Source organism: Peromyscus eremicus, chromosome 23, assembly GCF_949786415.1.
Source record: "Peromyscus eremicus chromosome 23, PerEre_H2_v1, whole genome shotgun sequence".
Lineage (NCBI taxonomy): Eukaryota > Metazoa > Chordata > Mammalia > Rodentia > Cricetidae > Peromyscus > Peromyscus eremicus.
In genome coordinates, this window is record NC_081438.1 from 33,542,777 (window position 1) to 33,555,200 (window position 12,424).

The window sequence follows — 12,424 nt, forward strand, 5'->3', positions numbered from 1 at the left end:
ATAGAGCAATTTATCAAAATTGTATAATTATGAATGGCTGAGTACACAAACCATTTGGATATCTATAGTCAAAGATAGACATAACCATAGTCTTTACAGAAGTAGTGTCATGAAATTGACTGTTTAGGTAATTATCTGATTAACTGATATCTGATTTGTGCTACAAGTAGGAAATGAATTTTCTTTATTCTGCTCTAGTATGCAGCACATTATGTCATTATTTTGCCAAGTAATATCTTCATGTCCAAATCATATGCACTTTTCAAAATGTGCCTCCCTTCATAGCAAAATCATGCATATAATGTAAGCAAAATGAATCCTGGGAACATACCAAGGGCATCAAAAACACATGGATACATATGAAAACATTTGGGACTATAAAGGCAAAATTCCAAAATGTTGAAGAAATGAAGAATACATTTGTGTCCCATTCATCTTTTCTTTAATATTATTTGAGAGAGACAATGAACTTTTATAGAAATAAGCTTTTTAATTTAGAGAAATATGTAGAAAATATAAGAAAATGAGAGAATAAGAGTGGATTTCATCAATAAATGAAAGCATTTTATACAAATTCTTAATTGCTATATGATCTCTGACAATTGGGTTTGTGCTAAACAGGCTTGAAGACTTCTGTGTAATTAAGAAATCATAAACTAAGTTTAAGTTTGACTTTTCCTCTTAAGGTGCTTTGTTTCGGACATGATAAAGCACATTCCTCTGTGGTCTGAACAAAATAACATAGCACTTGGGCAGAAAGATACAACCTAGGAGGCCTGCACTGGAAGTCAAGATGGAGAAGACTTCCATGGCCACCATGAGTTTCCCCTTGGTGCTGTGGTAGACAGGGAGGAAGGTGACCCACACACTGCAGAACACCAACATGCTGAAAGTGATGAACTTGGCTTCATTGAATGTGTCAGGCAGGTTCCTGGACAGGTAAGCCATAGTGTAGCTCCCAAGCGCCATGGAGCAGAGGTAAGCCAGGACAGAATGGAAGGCAATACTGGAGCCCTTGTTGCATATAATAATTATGTGTCCATGTTCAGAGTAAGCATCTGAGTCAATAAAGGGAGGAGAGGTGCTCAGTCAAACTCCACAGAGCACAAGCTGGATGAGGGTGCAGACGGGAATGATGAGGTTAGGAGCCCTTGACATCATTATCCACCTTATCAGTCTCCCTGGAACTGTGACCTTGAAAGCCAGAACCACAGTAATAGTTTTGGCCAAGACTGTGGAGTGAGCCACTGTGAACAAAACAGCAAATGTGTATTGCTACAGGATACAGGTGACTGTGGTGGGATGGCCAATGAATAGCAATGGACAGAGAAAACAGAATGTCAGAGTGATGAGCAGGATATAAGTGAGAGCCTGATTGTTGGCCTTGACAATGGGAGTATTATAATACTTCACAAAGACCGCCAAAATACCAGCTGTAAATGCAAAGAAGCCCAGGGACAAGCAGGTGAGTGCCTTCCCCAAAGGGTCTTCATAGGACAGAAAAATCTCTGCTTTCTGGAGGCAGTGGATCTTCTCTGTGTTTGCATAATGACTTTCTGGACATCTCACACAATGGTCCATATCTATTCAGGAATTAAAGTTATTGTGAGTCTCTGTTCAGGTTCGCCTTTTATCTCAAGCCACTTCCCAGCACCATTTGTCTGGTATTTGTCCACATTTCCTGTGTTGTTCAAGACTCAAGTAAATCAGTCTTCTATAGTGAAAATTCCCAAATGCTTCTAATCAATCATTCCAGGTTGATACTGCCTATTATCTTTGTTGCACACAAAGTAAACAAGTCTATCTTTTATATTGTTATACTAAATATATTTCAATTAAGTGATAAAATGCATTTTTATTTATTCATATAGTCATGTTATTGAATTAAATTACATAAACCTAACCTGATCATAGGATCACTGAAATTTCTTACTTGTAATGTTTTCTCAGACATCAGACTCAAATTTAGCAACTTCCCATGTGTTCATTGAATACTCCAGTGTGTTCATTCTCTGACAGTGCTTGTGGAATGAGAATTATTAGATTCTTGAAACCTGAAAGAACTTCCTATGTCAACCTGTTTAATCAATTCTAGAGAGAAAAGATCTATTTAACAAATAGATATAAAACTCTAGTCAAAAATGGAATAATTTTAATACTTTATCACATATAACTTGTGAGTTTCATCTTAAATTCAAAAGATATAAATATCATTATATTTACTACATACTTACATTAAGAATATTCCTATTTCATATTTTTTTGGTTTTGTGAGACAGGGTTTCTCTGTGTAGCTTTGGAGCCTGTCATGGAACTCACTGTGTAGCCCAGGCTGGCCTCAAACTCACAGACCTGCCTCTGCCTCCAGAGTGCTGGGATTAAAGGCATGCTCCACCATTGCCTGGCTACTCATATTTCTATTAAAAATGTTCAATATTTTTGCAATGTGGATTTTTTAATTGATTAAAGTCTATTGAATTTATTATTTTCTATTACCTCAATACCTTTTATTCTATTATTTAATTTGTTAGTTCTTCAGATGTGCCTTCCTTCTACCTTCTAACTCTCAAGGTACTCTGCTTTTTCTATATCATATGTGCTGACATATATCCATTTCTAACTGAGCATGAATGCTTTATAAGCACAACCATTTATCTTCTTTAGAAAATGGACAGGGTATATAAGTCATGACAAATATTTTTAATAAATTTAAAATAATTTATTAAAAGATAGATTTGCCTCATTATATAGGTTTTAAAGTACAGGATTCACTGTTTTGAAATATTTAGAACTTACATTTTAGTACTTTTCCTTTCTTACTAAAAAGTGTCTCTTTAAACTGCAGTCATGCAGTACTTGATATTGATGTTTCTAGTTTCTTCCAATGAATATAACTAACATTTGCATGAACAAACTGTGGCTCCAATGTACACAAAGCTTGTTTGTACATTAAGTTTTTGAAGGGACTGTATAGTCAGTCGCAATATGCATACTTTAAAATTAGGAAAATAAAGTCACCAAAAAGTTTGAATGTTTTAAACTTCATGAACTAATATTAAAACATCTAGTGTTCAGGAAAACCATTATGTCATTCAAAAATTCTAGCTATTATACAAATCAACTCATTTGATATAAATGATAAAATTGAGGAATCCCCTTTATGTTTCTCTCCATAGTAAACATTGTGAGTATATGAGCTCCTTATATTCACTGCTATCAATTGTCTCATGTCTGTTTTATGTTCCTTGGATATATTTTGACATAAGGATTCTCTACTATATCTACCTTTGCCTGGAAAAGACAGTCCTTCATATTCAGTGTCCTGACTTGTTCTAAGAACAAAGGCATGCATCTATGCCTGGTTTATTCACAACACTATCATTAACAAAAGTGTTGATGTGCCATTTCACCTAGTTTCACAAGATATTAGCAGCATAGCTGTTCCTCTTAAGGAATACCTGGGTTCAATTGCAAGCATTTACATGGTGGTTCATTTTACCTGTGATGCAACCTACAGGTGATCTGATGCCACATTTAACATTGAGTTACACCAAGCAAGTACGTGGTACACATACATGAATGCAGGCAATACATTCACAGATAAAACAAAATGAAAGATTATAAAATAAAATACATTCAAATATGTCCATGTGTAAATTAAATAGAATCTTTCTAACACTTCTAATGAACCTAGAACCATGACTGAAATTATGCAACTAAAGGCCATAAGGATCCAACCCTTTAAGATGAGCTAACTATGAGATAAATATGATTTGAAATACAAGAAAAGTCAGTAATTTGTAAAGTTTGTGAATGTGCACACACATGCAGGCACACACTCATACATATGTGTGTGTGTTTGTGTGTGCGTGTGCGCATGCACGTGCGCGGGCACACGCACAATAAGTGACATGGTGAAGTAAAGCAGACTACTCTGGGATTGGTAAAATTGTTCTCTGAAAGCAACAATGGCTATAGAGGATCGATAACATACATCAAGTTTGAGTTTCAATGGCCTGAGCATCAATTAAAATGAAAATAAAATGAACCAAAACATTTTTTATTCTAACTGGAAGAAGGGGACTTATCTCAAATGTTTCTACACAGAACTTTTCAATCTTCTTAGACTTTGCAGAAGATTGTTTAGATGTGAAATTCCTCAGTTAGTCTGGCACTTACTTGTCTCATTGGAAATCTCATTATCTGGACAAGGAATACAATCATAGCAGCAGACAGTCTTGCCCTCCTGGGGAGATTTTCTGAATCCTGGAACACAGTTCTCACTGCACACAGAGCAAGGAATCTAGCAAGTAAATATAGAAGAGAAAATACTCAGAGGTGTACTGTTTTAAAACAATAAAACTGTTGTTTTTCCATATTGAACAATGAGATAGAAAGTTTTATATTTATTATTTATAGGTTGCAGATTCTTTTTTGTTGCATTGCTTATCATTTCAATGTAGTATACACTATGAAGTTCAATTTGTTTCAACAATGATCCAAAGGCAACAGAAATCTGAAGGACTGTGAAAATACAAATGGCAGGAAAAAATAAGACATTGGTTTACTGAGTCATGTCATAGTGGGCAACTGTAATATCATAATGATCCTATTCTGTACTTCCTCAGAGATGGAGTGAGCAACTTTGTTTCCCAATGGTGTTGCTTAATTTACATTTGTCAACTTGACAGAATTCAGAATTATCATATAAACTAATCTTTGTGACTTTCTATGCAAGATGATCTTGTTATGGCACTAGAAGTGGGAAGTTATATTCTATAATTATGTAGCAACATTTTATTGGCTGTTGGTAAGGACTGAAAGAAAAACAAAAAGGGAGTTGAAGAGCAGTGTTCACTTCTATCTACTTCCTGACTGAAGATACAACGTGAATCACATTCTCAGGCTCTTGCCAACATGATTGCCTGAATTATTATCGAGTGCTCACCCCAAATGTGACACAAGTAAAATCTATGTTCTTAAGGTGTGTTGTGATGCATAGAGAAACTGCTTCCTTTTCAGCGGCAAGACAAGTAATTAACCAATGCATATGTGCTCTCCATGCTACTGTATATTGCCAGGTGCCTGAAATCAAAATAACCATGCACTGATATTTCCTAATCTGTCAGCTTAATTAATGCTTTTGTCAGTTGGTTTCAGTGCAGGGATTAAATCTTAATAAATAGACACTATATTTATAACTGCAAATAAGTGCCCATAAAATAAAGTATGGAAAAATAAACAATTCCATTCCTCAGAATAAGGCAACAGAATCTTCCTCATATGACATTATTTTTGTACATTGAGATGGGCACTGAGTAAGGAAACAACAATCATTACATCCACAAATAAATGTTTATTGACATAGATATCAAAGTAATGAGATAAGATCCAGCGCATCTCTGTAAATACTATAGCCCATTGTATCATATGGTCAGACAAAAACAGTTGCTGCCCTTCTGGAGCTTTTGGAGAAAATGTTCCAACTTTCATCTTTTTTCTGAGGCTCTCTGGAAAATTCCAGATGTTGATAATATCATATTCTGCATCTAATTTCCTTTGTGAATCCAAAACCACAATGTTTCCAGCACCATTTTTGAAATGGATCTTCTTGAGAAAAGGGTGAAGCTAAAAGAGATGCATAATCTGATGATTAAAAATTCCCAGAAAATTTCAATGGTCTTTGATGAAGCAATGGGTCTCATTATCACAAATCTCTATTCTGTAGGCTGTCGCTTTGCTTTGTTGACCGTATCCTTTGCCCTACAAAAGCTTCTCAGTTTCAAGAGGTCCCATTGATTGATTGTTTCTCTCACTGTCTGTGCTACTGGTGTTCTATTTAGAAAGTGCTCTCCTGTGCCAATGCGTTCAAGACTACTTCCTACTTTCTCTTCTAGCAGGTTCAGAGTAGCTGGATTTATGTTAAGGTCCTTGATCCACTTGGACTTAAGTTTTGTGCACGGTGATAGATATGGATCTATTTGCAGCCTTCTACATGTTGATATCTAGTTATGCCAGCACCATTTGTTGAAGATGCTTTCTTTTTTCCATTGTGCACTTTTGGCTTCTTTGTCAAAAATTATTTGTTCATAGGTGTGCGGATTAATGTCAGGGTCTTCAATTCGATTCCATTGGTCCACATGTCGGTTTTTATGCCAGTATCAAGCTGTTTTTATTACTGTAGCTCTATAATATAGCTTGAAGTCAGGGGTCGTGATGCCTCCAGAGGTTGTTTTATTGTACAGGATTCTTTAGGCTATCCTGGGTTTTTTGTTTTTCCATATGAAGTTTAGTATTATTCTTTCCAGGTCTGTGAAGAATTGCACCATGTAATGATTCACGGTCACCATAAATGATAACCACATTTGCAGATGACTTCTGTATCTGCAGGTGAGTTTTTATGGAAGGTTCATAGTAGGAAGAAACTGGGATGTCTGAAATCATTTCTACAAAAGCTAAACACACTCTGTACTTGTCCATCTCTCTTCTAAAGTCTGATAGACTCTCAGCCCCTTTGTGGTCATCCATGAGAACCAGTCCCACCCAGGTCCAGCTGAAATGAACCATCAAAATGACAATGCCATGTGAAAGAGATATGTCCTTTGGTGCTGTCTGATAGAGAGAAGAGAACTGGCTTCTGTCATTCAGGATAGTGTCAAATGGACCAAAAGTAAGCTGAAGGAAATTTCAGATAGAAAATATGAATGAAGACGTTGACATAGAACACAATCTTAAAGCTAGGGTGGCATTTTGGATTGGAATAGTCTATCATATGCTCATGGTGTTATAAACTCCCATCTTGTTTCTTAAGACAATTATAGAAAATTCCTCACAAGACACAGAATTTTCTAAACACTCACTGTAGGATTCAACCTCTTCTTCTTTTCTGTCTCAAGCAAAGTATATGGGGCTACATTACCAAATGCCTGATTTATTTTTTTGATAGATGAGTGACACAACCTCACTTCCTTACATTTGAAAACATCTGAAATGTCTGCAGTTAAATTCAAGTTTCTCGTTCCCTCACAGCCACGTCCCTCACCTGTGGATATTTGTAAAGATTCAGCAGTCTCCCAACAAGTGCAGATGTTGCCCATGATTCTCCTGTAAGTAAAGCAGCAGTCTTCTTCTCACTTCTACATTCATAATTAGGATGAATAGTTTCAAATCCTGTGAGGCAAGCAAAAGCTCCCTTAAGAGCACTCCCTTGATTGCTAGGGATATTATAGAGATGAAATCCTAGAGACGTGTTGGGTAAAATGTGAGTGTTTCTGTTGATCTCCTCAATGGTGAATCTGAATGCCAAAGAAAGCTGGTAGCTCCTCATCTTGAACCTACAGAGAGGGATTATCATTATTAATGAATGGGACTCGTATCATACTGTCTAACAGTATGATGCAATAGCTTTCATACCTTATATGTTATGTATCTACAAACAATAATTTTTGTTGTCATGGTAATGGTTATAATTTAAATGCCAGGGTATATAGTAAGTGGTGATTTAATTACCTAAAAGCCTCAGATGGGTCTAAATTTTGGGGACAGGAAAGTTAACTTGAACAGATATTACCTGTGCAATCTTCTGGTAAGTAGAAACACATACAAATGTCCCTAATTCTCTGATGCTTTAACCAGCAGATGGCAACTTCCATCCTTTAAGGCTCCCCTGATGTGTACTATAAAACCCCAGGGACCCCACAACACATTCACGCTGTCTGTACATAGAGGGGGAGACTGCAGTATTTCAGTTTTTCTAATTAAAATCAATGATACTTGTGTTTATGGCTGATTGTTTTGCATGCATCAATCCCAAAGCAACATTTGGATCTGAACCTGGGGGGGTTTGAGAGTACCCCAACCAAGCGCATATCATTGACCAACCTTTTATATCTACCAATGCCATCATCTTTTCCTTTCTTAGAACCATAAAATAAAGAGCAGAATGAGTGAGCTTCTTATGGTTTAATAGCCTACAGGCATGAATCAGACCCTCTGGGTTTTTTCTCAGAATTTTGTATTTTCCCTCATCTGCCAGCCTCTTTTTCTATCCCTTCACTATGTTCTTACCTCCCAAGAAAAATGGATTACACTAGAACCTTGAATACCCTGCTGGCAGATTTTGGACATTCAGAAAATATCAGACCTCTAAGGTGTTTATGTTGTAATTCTTAATGTTTTGTTTGGTTTTGTTTTGCTATAACATGAATAGGCTTTACCTGATATATTTACTGGCTTCTAAAGACACATAATTGAAATACACAGATACCAACAGACACTCAAAAGGTTAGTATTGCCAATGAGAGACAAGCTTCAGCCAGAAAAGAGCTACTATATTAGGCTCAACAGGGTCTCCCTGCTAATTCTGACTGGTAAGTCCAAGTCAGTGTTCCTCTCACTAAGGTAAAATGTCCTTTGCACTTCATGCTGCTTTGTTCTCTGAGTGTCTGCTTTTGTTTCTGCCCAGACTAACAACATGTTTATTAAAGATTGCTATGTTAACTTTCCCTTTGACAATGAAATGATAAAAATTTATACTCAACATGCTTTAATCATAAACTCTTAGTTTATTAGAATATGTCTTTTGTGTTATGTATGTAGAGATTACTCATATGGAATTATCGTTTGTTGTTCATATCATGTATTTAATAACAAAATGATTATAAGTAAATGCTTCTGTAAACTAAAACTGAGGACTTTGACCTCATTCAATTTGTTCATAGTAATACTAAAATTACAAGTTAATATTAAATTCACATATTTATTTAATGAGTATGACCACATTGGTAAAATAAATAAAAATGACTATGTTACTGAACAGTTCTTTGAAACAATTAACCCGAGGTTTTACATATAAACTTAATGTCTATTTTTAAGTCAAAGACATAGAGAATCATACAGTTCAGGTCAAAATGATATTTCCTGATTCTTACATCAACTTTATTTTTACAATATGGTTCATATCTCTTAGGGTTATCTATTTTATTTAAGATATTATTGTTCCTATACAAGGATATGTTACCCATATTGCAATATTATCATCTCTTCATATACAAACACATTATATCTGTGCTTTTAAATGTGATATATATTACAGTTTATGAATGCATATGCACTAATAATTATTTTAATGATTATGTGGATATTTTTCATCAGGAAACCTGATTAAAAAATAAATGAACAAATATGTGTTTGAAGATCCAACATGGTGATTTTATCCTATTAAGTAAAACACAACAAACTACTACTTTCAATTCTGTTAGACCAAAATGAGCACACCAAGACAACTTAAATGTTAATATACCTTTAAAAAATGAGATGACTTGGTGGTATCTTTAAAACATGGGACGGGGATATCTATCTATGTAATTATAAAATATCTTAAAACATAGTAAGTAGAGAATTTTCAGTGTGACTATATCTGGGTCACCCACATTCTCATCAGAAAGATCATCATCATTTTCTGTAAATAAACTTATGAATTCATGGATTCTGTATGGTGAACTTTGATGAGAATGAAACTTGGTGTCAATGAGAATTTAAAGAGAAGGGATAGACATTACTTGAGACCTCAACATTGAAAGAATATTCTCACAATAGATAGAAAATTTATTTGTTAAGCCTCCTATGTCTCATGGGATTTTCAGTTGGAAATGAATCACAGCAAAAGGAAATATGATTGCATGTCAATTTAGCAAGGGGTGAAGTTGTGATGGCTTTTCTTGTTTACCAACTTGACTAAATATAATCTCAATCTTATAGGTCAGGAAGCTTCCTCTTAATCCAGATACTGGAGTTATTTCATAATCAAGACCCTTTAATGCAGATCTAATTCTGATGGACACCTGTACAAGGAAAAGGGAGAAGGAAGCTTTTGCTCTTTGTCTTCTTGCAATCACCCCACTAACAAGTCCATTCTTTACTTGAATTAGAACCTACTTCTGATGGATTCTAGAATACATATCAAGATATGTATTTACAAGATTTGATATACTTAACTGTGAGATTTATTTTGATCCTCTACATCAGGTATTCACAAAAGTATATGTATACAGGCAAACATGTGTAAAGTGAAAGGTAAAAAAAATTCACTGAACAATAATTCACAAATAGTAACTATAATACAATCCTGGTAAAATAAACTTTAATACGTAGAATAATAATGTTACAGATAATATATGTAAATAGAAAAATACAATAATATTCATAGAATTTGAAAGCTGTTTTCTGGAACTTAGAGTATTTATGCTACATCACATAATACAGAAATTCAACACAATAAACACAATAAACACAAACCCAAGCATTTGAAGACCTAGAAAAGAAAATAGAATTTTTCTCACCATAAAGAAATTGCTAGTATTCTGAAGAAATGTGTATCTAGTTATGTAAAAAAGTTGAAATAAATATAAATGTATACTGAAAAAATAAATTTTAAAAGTGATTAAAAATTACAAAACAGTAGAGCTACAACAAAAAAAAATGATAAGTATCTCATTCACAGTGAAAGAAAATCTCCAAGACAGGATGAAGACTTTTCTGGAAATGAGGTCAGAAGTAGAATAAATGTTCCATGTGTCATTTTATTTCTATTTTAAATCTTTGATGGGCCTCCAAAATGATTTCCATACATTTTCATGCCCACCTGCAGAAAATAATGATTTGTCTTTGCCAACAGACTTTCAAATACTTACGGTTAGATTTCTTGATGATAACCATTATATTGTTGTAAGGTGATACTTACATAAAGATAGTTGTGATTTCCTTTAAACACCAAAGTAACAACCAACTATTTTTTTAACAAAGGATGCAAAATAAGCACTTAAGAAAACACAGCCTATACAATAAATAGAGCTGACAGTCTGGGCATCAACATACAGGGCAGTGAGATTAGACCATTATCCTTTTATAGAAATCAATTCAAAATGGATCTCAATCCTTAGCTTTAAAAATGAAACAGTAAAAGTTATAGAACACACACCTAATAATTGTCAAGGTATTGGTGTAGGCAAGAACTTACAGAAGATAATGCCAATGTCACACAAATTAGCCTTAGCTATCAAAAGACAAACCTGAACAAAAGGAAGATTCAACTATGAATACAATGAATAAAATTTTATTTACAGCAAAAAAAAAAAAACTATAGTCAGAGCACCATATATAGGATAAATCATTCGCTTTTTGTACTTTAGATGGTAGACTCATGTCAAAAGCTGTGGCTAGAGTTTTCCTACCTGGTCCACAGTCAGGACAAATCTCTCTCACCTGCCAGTCCCACAGCCTCTCAGACCCGACCAAGTAAACACAGAGACTTATATTGGTTACAAACTGTATGGCCGTGGCAGGCTTCTTGCTAACTGTTCTTACAGCTTAAATTAAGCCATTTCCATTAATCTATACCTTGCCACATGGCTCGTGGCTTACCAGCATCTTCACATGCTGTTTGTCATCGTGGTGGCTGGCAGTGTCTCTCTGACTCAGCCTTCCACTTCCCAGCTTTATTCTCCTCCTTATCCCACCTATACTTCCTCCTGCCTGACTACTGGCCAGTGTTTTATTTACTAACCAATCAGAGCAACACATTTGCCATACAGAACATCCCACAGCAAAAAGCATTCAATCTGAAGAAGTTGTAGATCAAGGCAATAAAATCTCAATTCATCAAATGGGGTAATGGCATGTACAGATCTTGTACAAAAGAAAAGCACATACAACCAGCAGCTATTTTAAAAAGTTTTCAGCATCACTGATCATCAGATAAATGCAAATGTAAAATATAAATTAAGTGATGATTGTTTTTAGTATTTTGAGTAAAGTGACAATGTGTCAAGATAAAAGATACATCATTAGAAAGATATGAATAACAGAAATGACCAGTATGGATTTCTTAATGTTTTCTGAGTCACATCATTTCCATTGAAATCTGAAGGAGATAGAACATGTTAGAAATTCAGTTAAAAGTTGCTGTGGATATTGCTCTATATAAATAAAGCACTGATTGGCCAGTGACCAGGCAGGAAGTATAGGCGGGACAAGGAGAGAAAAGAATTGAGGAAGGAGGAAGGAGAGGGAGACCAGCTGGAGCCACCGCCAAGACAAGGAAGATGTAAAGTACCGGTAAGCCACGAGCCATGTGGCAAAGTAAAGATTAATAGAAATGGGCTGAATATAAGAGTGAGAGCTAGACAATGATAGGCCTGAGCTAATGGCCAAGCAGTTTAAATAATGTAAGAGTCTGTGTGTTTATTTTATAAGTGGGCGATGGGAGCTGGAGAAAAATTATCCAGCTACAAAAAGTAAAATATACAATACTGGAAAAATTAATGAGTGTTTAAATCATTGATATTTCAGGGAAAATCAAATCACATGGAGTTCATATTATTAATGAATGTAAATGGGAGGGTAATTGATGAACTTATTTTTGTAG

At 35.0% G+C, this 12,424-nt stretch overlaps 1 pseudogene; it reads right to left on the bottom strand.

The window, feature by feature from the left end:
* Positions 1–681: 681 nt before the first annotated feature.
* Positions 682–7,327, bottom strand: LOC131897934 (vomeronasal type-2 receptor 116-like; annotated as a pseudogene).
* Positions 7,328–12,424: the final 5,097 nt, after the last annotated feature.